The 7,838-nt window shown below is 40.6% G+C and overlaps 1 long non-coding RNA gene across 1 annotated transcript in view; it reads left to right on the top strand.

The window, feature by feature from the left end:
- Positions 1-1,347: 1,347 nt before the first annotated feature.
- The window catches only part of LOC119625872 (uncharacterized), a 72,132-nt gene continuing 65,641 nt past the window's right edge, over positions 1,348-7,838 (top strand). The window contains exons 1-2 of the long non-coding RNA XR_005242071.2: positions 1,348-1,460; positions 4,141-4,189. This is a non-coding gene — a long non-coding RNA (uncharacterized lncRNA). The remainder of the gene's footprint in view (positions 1,461-4,140; positions 4,190-7,838) is intronic.

Below are 7,838 nucleotides of genomic sequence, written 5' to 3'. Positions count from 1 at the left end.
AGTTGCAACGTGTGCCTGTAAAAGCTGCAGACGCTCAAGGCCAGACTGTGAAAGCAGCCAGTAGGACGACTGTATCCTGCAAAGCCACAGTGGTGGAGCCACTCAAGAACATGGGAACCCACCTCCTGCATCAGCATGACCTGGGTGTGAGACCTGAAGTCAAAGAAGATCATTTTGGAGTTTTAAAATTTGACCATCTCACTGGATTTGGGACTTGCATGGGCCCTGTAACCCCTTTGTTTTAGCAATTTTCTCCCATTTGGAATGGCTGTATTTACCCAATACTTGTACCCCCATTGTATCTAGGAAGTAACTAGCTCGTTTTTTATTTTACAGGCTCATAGGCAGAAGAGACTTGCGTTATCTCAGATGATACTTTGGACTGTGGAGTTTTGGGTTAATGCTGAAATGAGTTAAGACTTTGGGGACTGTTGGGAAGGCATGATTGGTTTTGAAATGTGAGGACATGAGATTTGGAGGGACCAGGGGTAGAGTGATGTGGTTTGGCTGTGTCCCCATTCAAACCTCAACTTCAATTGTATCTCCCAGAATTCTCACATGTTGTGGGAGGGACATAGGGGGAGGTAATTGAATCATGAAGGCCGGTCTGTCCTGTGCTATTCTCACATGTTAGTGAATAAGTCTCATGATATCTGATGAGTTTATCAGGAGTTTCCACTTTTGCTTCTTCCTCATTCTCTCTTGGTGCCGCCATGTAAGAAGTGCCTTTCACTTCCTGCCATGATTCTGAGGCCTCCCCAACCATGTGGAACTGTAAGTCCAATTAAACCTTTTTTTCTTCCCAGACTCAGGTCTATCTTTATCAGCAATGTGAAAATGGACTAATACATATATAATTTCTTCTGTCAGGGGAAATGTTAGCACCAAAATGTTAGCTTTAGAGTCCCCTCAAGATGTGGCCTAGAGAGGTTAATATGTTTCTCAGAGAGATAAAATAATTAGCTGAAGATTTCAGGGCTGGTAAGCTGGGGATACTGGCTCAAAAGCCTACATTCTCTTCCTGGTTCCTGGTTCCATCCAGCTCTTCAAATCAGGTTGGGCTGGATGCAAATAGTGGCTCCTTAGACTCCTTCAGGTTTCCCCAATCAGGAATTTTAGGGACTCATTCAGGAATTTCCCCAGTGCGCTTTAGGGCAAAAAGATAAATGCCAAGCCTAGCCAGTTTCTGCTGGCTTTGGAATAAAGAGCTGTGGTGAAAGGCTGCATTCTAATCTCCCACATGGGGGCTGTGCCATACTGTTCCTACGCTGCTGAGTGGATTTGCATTTTGAACGAATCTGCTGGTCAAAGATCACTTTAATTTTTCATCTGCCGTTTGAGGGCAACTTTCCACTCTCTTGTGCTGACTGAAATGAGGTATGATACCAGTCCTGCCCAGGCAAGCTGCTTCTAGTGAATAGGAAGTGAGCAACCCTGGATTCCAGGCCAGGGGGAGAGAGGTGAGACGTGAGGTCAGCACATCTGGTTTCTGCCCTCAGACTTCTTTACAGATGAGGGAAAGGTGTGCTCTTTAAAAGGACAGTTAGGTGGGCCCCAAGAAAGCCCAAGAGATCTTGGCTGTCCTCTACCTGGGGGATGTCAGGCTTCTTCAGCATCAAGCTGGCAGAGGCTCCCAGGACTGGTGTGGAAGAATAGAGCAGTTTTCCCATGTGATGGTGAACTTGTTTCAAGAGGTGTCAAGAGATCCACACTCATGTCGTCTGATTGTATATTTAGAAAACCCCATTGTCTCAGCCCAAAATCTCCTTAAGCTGATCAGCAACTTCAGCAAAGTCTCAGGATACAAAATTAATGTGCAAAAATCACAAGCATTCTTATACACCAGTGACAGTCAAACAGAGAGCCAAATCAGGAATGAACTTCCATTCACAATTGCTTCAAAGAGAATAAAATACCTAGGAATCCAACTTACAAGGGATGTAAAGGACCTCTTCAAGGAGAACTACAAACCACTGCTCAGTGAAATAAAAGAGGACACAAACAAATGGAAGAACATACCATGCTCATGGATAGGAAGAATCAATATCGTGAAAATGGCCATACTGCCCAAGGTAATTTATAGATTCAATGCCATCCCCATCAAGCTACCAATGAGCTTCTTCACAGAATTGGAAAAAACTGCTTTAAAGTTCATATGGAACCAAAAAAGAGCCCGCATCTCCAAGACAATCCTAAGTCAAAAGAACAAAGCTGGAGGCATCACGCTACCTGACTTCAAACTATACTACAAGGCTACAGTAACCAAAACAGCATGGTACTGGTACCAAAACAGAGATATAGACCAATGGAACAGAACAGAGTCCTCAGAAATAATACCACACATCTACAGCCATCTGATCTTTGACAAACCTGAGAGAAACAAGAAATGGGGAAAGGATTCCCTATTTAATAAATGGTGCTGGGAAAATTGGCTAGCCATAAGTAGAAAGCTGAAACTGGATCCTTTCCTTACTCCTTATACAAAAATTAATTCAAGATGGATTAGAGACTTAAATGTTAGACCTAATACCATAAAAATCCTAGAGGAAAACCTAGGTAGTACCATTCAGGACATAGGCATGGGCAAAGACTTCATGTCTAAAACACCAAAAGCAACGGCAGCAAAAGCCAAAATTGACAAATGGGATCTCATTAAACTAAAGAGCTTCTGCACAACAAAAGAAACTACCATCAGAGTGAACAGGCAACCTACAGAATGGGAGAAAATTTTTGCAATCTACTCATCTGACAAAGGGCTAATATCCAGAACCTACAAAGAACTCAAACAAATTTACAAGAAAAAAACAAACAACCCCATCAAAAAGTGGGCAAAGGATATGAACAGACATTTCTCAAAAGAAGACATTCATACAGCCAACAGACACATGAAAAAATGCTCATCATCACTGGCCATCAGAGAAATGCAAATCAAAACCACAATGAGATACCATCTCACACCAGTTAGAATGGCGATCATTCAAAAGTCAGGAAACAACAGGTGCTGGAGAGGATGTGGAGAAATAGGAACACTTTTACACTGTTGGTGGGAGTGTAAACTAGTTCAACCATTATGGAAAACAGTATGGCGATTCCTCAAGGATCTAGAACTAGAAGTACCATATGACCCAGCCATCCCATTACTGGGTATATACCCAAAGGATTATAAATTATGCTGCTATAAAGACACATGCACACGTATGTTTATTGCAGCACTATTCACAATAGCAAAGACTTGGAATCAACCCAAATGTCCATCAGTGACAGATTGGATTAAGAAAATGTGGCACATATACACCATGGAATACTATGCAGCCATAAAAAAGGATGAGTTTGTGTCCTTTGTAGGGACATGGATGCAGCTGGAAACCATCATTCTCAGCAGACTATCACAAGAACAGAAAACCAAACACCGCATGTTCTCACTCATAGGCGGGAACTGAACAATGAGATCACCTGGACTCGGGAAGGGGAACATCACACACCGGGGCCTATCATGGGGAGGGGGGAGGGGGGAGGGATTGCATTGGGAGTTATACCTGATGTAAATGACGAGTTGATGGGTGCAGCACACCAACATGGCACAAGTATACATATGTAGCAAACCTGCACATTGTGCACATGTACCCTACAACTTGAAGTTTAATAATAATAAATAAATTAAAAAAAAAAAAAAAAAAAAGAGATCCACACTAAGCCTGGTGCTGTTAACTCCAGCTGGTTCTCAACTGAAGTTTTTGGGGGATGGGGAAGGAGCGTGATTTCTAGGATAGAGGAAATATGCTGTTGGTTGAATATAGGATTGTACTTCTCTCGATATGTCTTGGAAAATTTCCTTAGGTTTTGGAAGCCTCAGAACCCTCCAGCATTTCTATTTCAGAGGCTAAGTCTATGAGGGTCCCAACAAGAAATATAAACAGTACAGTCTACTGGTGATAAAAACAATGGCAGTAGTGAGGAGAGGAGGAATTGAGGAAAATGTTTCTTCTTGGCTCATGATAGTTCCTTTCTGTGAAAGGGTGCAATTGACAGAAACAGTGGGGGATTCACCTGTGGCACCACTGTCCCTACCCTAGCAAGGAGGGACTTATCTGGTTGGAAAATTTCAGAAGAAAAACTAGCTCTTCCTTTTTGTCCTCTCAGATATGAACTCATTGGCAGAAATGTGAGTTCTTCCCAGCTTCTCCATGCTGTAAGTATTACATGGCACCACTGCTTGGGTTGGTTGTGTTAACTTACCTGCCAGAGGGTTGAGGGTGAGAGTACCTGAAACCATTGAAATCTGCGAATACAAACCACAGCTTCCATCCTAGTCTTTATCTGTCATACAGGTTAGAGTTGCACTTTCCAATCTGCAACTCTTATGTCTTCTTTCTCTGTGAAAAATGCAGGTGTTGATGGGCTTATTTATTGTGTCCCTGTGATAATTTTATGTGTCAACTTGGTCAGGCTATGGCACCTAGTTCTTTCATCAAACGCCAATCTATATGTTGCTATGAAAATATTTTAGATGTGATTAACATTTAAATCAGTTGACTTTAAGTAGAGCATATTTGTGTCCATAATGTGGGTGGGCCTCATTCAATCAGTTGAAAGGTTTCAGAGCAAAGACTGCGATTTCCCAAGGAAGCAGCAATTCTGACTCAAGACTGCAACATACAAACCCTGCCCGAGTTGCCAGCCTACAGACTCAGAACGGCAACACCAACACAACTGAATTTCCAGCCTGCCAGCTTGCCCTACGGATGTGGACTGATTAGCCCCCCACAGTTGCATAAGCTAATTCCTTGAACTAAGTCTTTCTCTCATATGTATCTCCTAATGGTTCTGTTTCTCAGAAGAACTCTGGCTTATACAGCCTCTCATGGTCCCAGCACATAATGACTAATAACTGTGGCTGATATCACTGAGTCCTCACCTAATCCTCACAATTACTCACAAGGTAGGCAATAACATTCCTCCGATTTTAAAGATGGGGGAACTTAGATGTGAAACAGTTAAGTAACTTGCTCAAGGCTGTGCAGCTAGTAAGTGGAGATACAGAATTTGAATTCAAATTTTCCTGAAACTATAACTGATGTGTTTAACTATTATACCACGCAGCCTCCAGACCAGAAAAGGAAGTCCTACTCAAAGTTATGATATAGTGCATAGTTAAGTTGAACACACCCATTTGATCATAGTCAAGAGAGGAAAGTCTTTGTCTGTTAGTCTTATGCTGAGTGTTTATACTTTGTCTCTCTGTTTCAGTGCTGGATGAAAGAATTACATGTTAAAGCTGATAGTAATAACCCAATGGTTACTTCTCTGGTCAGCCTCATTGGTGCTTCCAGCGCTTAGCTTGGGATATGATCTATGGTTCTGAGTGTCCTTTTTGTATTTGTTACTCTAATTAGCATAATCAACAACTCCCAATGATGGCTATAGGGAGCACACGTACCAGCAAGGATAGTGGCATGAAGAAATGAAAGAATCATTGTTGATAAAATTCACCTTTGAGGATTTATTCATACATTCCTCTATCTCTTCATGCATTTATCTGATAGTCAACCAGAAAGGTTTATTGAGAAGTTATTCTGTGCATGTATTTTTATTTCATTCATTCATTTATTCAGAAATGAAATTCTTATTACATACTGTGCCTTGCTAGGTGGATTCTCCCAAATTCACCCTCATTTTCGCACCCTGCCTTCAACGTCTCTCCTGCCTGCCTCTTGGAAATGTACCTAATTGTTTCTATTCCCTCAGAGCCTTGCTCTGTATTTTCCATGATGATATTTAATTTGATATACTAATACAGAGAAATGGATTAATGGAATTGAATGGCATAACAGTTAACACATACTCACTTTAAGTGAGATTTTTTAAAAGCACATCATCTTGATGCAGAAGCAACAACTTCGATGATAGATGCTTTAGGCAATATATTGTGGGTGGTTTTGGTCTGATGAGCCTTCCCGGTGCCATGTTGAGGGTAACACTACCGGTTTGTGAGAAGCCAGCAATATGTCATCTTGCCTGACATTTTACTTGTGCACAGGATGATTTTGTCATTAAATAAAAAGAACCAAATAAGTATTTGCATTAAGAAACTATTTATGTAAGATAAACACAATGATTGAAAGAGGCCAACAGACTTCAAAGTGTCTCCTCTCTGGTTTCAAAAAACATTACTTTACTCATGTCACAGAGACTGAAGCTGCCTAATCAATAGCCATATTCCTGAACCAACATTTTGGTTAGGATGTAATTCCCACCAATATTTTGGTTAGGATGTCTAGCTAAAAGACTGCGTTTTCCACGCTCCATGTAGATAGCTAGTAGGGTGTTTCTTCTAGGAAGGTTCTACAAGTAATGTTGACTCAGCTAAGAGGTGTTTGCCTTTTGTTTTTCCCTCTTTTTCCTTCCTGGAAAGCAGACATAAAGGCTGTAGCTTCAGCAGCCATTTTGAACATGAAGCAACGTTAAGAATTGAAGACACATAATAGTATTGTAGAGTATAAAGATAGGGAGAGTTTGTGTCCTTGGTGAGTAGGGAATTATTCCCTCCATATTGGACTATCCAGAATTCTTTGATGTAAAGAAGATATACATTTCTGCCTCATTTCAACTAAATTTTTGTTTCCATGTATGTGTTCTAGGCACCTGAATCTAATGGCAACTAACACATCCCCCAAGTTTATCATTAAAATTTATGAACTATATTATCCTAATAATAATGTTTCATTAATGGAACCAGTCTGGTATCTTGAGTTTATTCACAGCTAACTGTTCTAGCTGGTTAGTGTAAATGGAAAACAAGTTTCTGTACATTTTGAGTCATGGCTCCATGTCTCTTCTTTTGAACATGTATCCTTGATTTTCTTTGTTGTCTTATTATTGCTACTCATGGACTGTTCAATGTACTCTTAAAGAAGTCACTGTTCAGAGAATATAACTTTCACTTTAAGTGAAAAGTTGCTTACTCATTCTCTTCCTTCCCTTTCCTTCCCATCCCCCCAGCTCCCAAATTTGAGTACAGTTATGCCCAATGTAATTTATTGTGATTTTCCCCCTTCTTCTAAACAATATCTATGTTGAAGAATTGAACTCCTGTAAAACGTTTGTTATTCTCACTTGTCCTAATCAGGAATTCAATAAAAAGGCATTCTGAAATCTTGGAAATACTGAGGTTTTTCTGAACTTAAACTGATCTGTTAAACCAGTTAGTTGAGCAAGGCCAGATGAGCCCTCAGGAAAAATCATGAAAACGAAATTAAATCGAACACAAAAAGCAATTTGCCAGCGGTGAACCTAATTCACAATTTGCCTCCTCTGGAGAAGAGTATTTAGCCTTGGCCACATGCCAATGAGAGCTCCATGCGATAATCTATAGGATTGCACAATTCCTCTTAGCACAGTAATGAAAGGAAAAATAACATTTGTTCTGCCAAAGTATGTGGACTTGCTGACATTTGCTGAAATACAGATATCATCTGAGTGAATAGGATGTTTTCCTGAAGGTGCTTTGGAGAGCCAGTAGGTTACACATCTTTTCCACGCATACATAAGACAGCTTGAATATCTGGTAATTGTGAGGGCTTGAACCTTGCAACTATTTCCAATAAACCCCTGGTGGCTTTTGAACTTTGTCAAGATCATCTGTTGATATACACAACCTGGTGAGAAACTTGCCTTTGTGATTTTCAGTAATGTTTGTCTATTTCTCCCCATTCCTCATTGGAATGATGATTTAAGGGAGATAGAATCTGGAATAACTGGTGGGGAGGGGAGTCAGCAGACTTTAAATCAAGTAGACCTGTCATTTAAATTGCCTGATTCTAGATTGAACAAAGGAAACA

The sequence above is a fragment of the Chlorocebus sabaeus genome, chromosome 22 (assembly GCF_047675955.1).
Source record: "Chlorocebus sabaeus isolate Y175 chromosome 22, mChlSab1.0.hap1, whole genome shotgun sequence".
In the NCBI taxonomy this organism is placed as follows: domain Eukaryota; kingdom Metazoa; phylum Chordata; class Mammalia; order Primates; family Cercopithecidae; genus Chlorocebus; species Chlorocebus sabaeus.
Note: the sequence above shows the minus strand (reverse complement) of the source record. Positions and strands in the feature narration are given on the sequence as shown.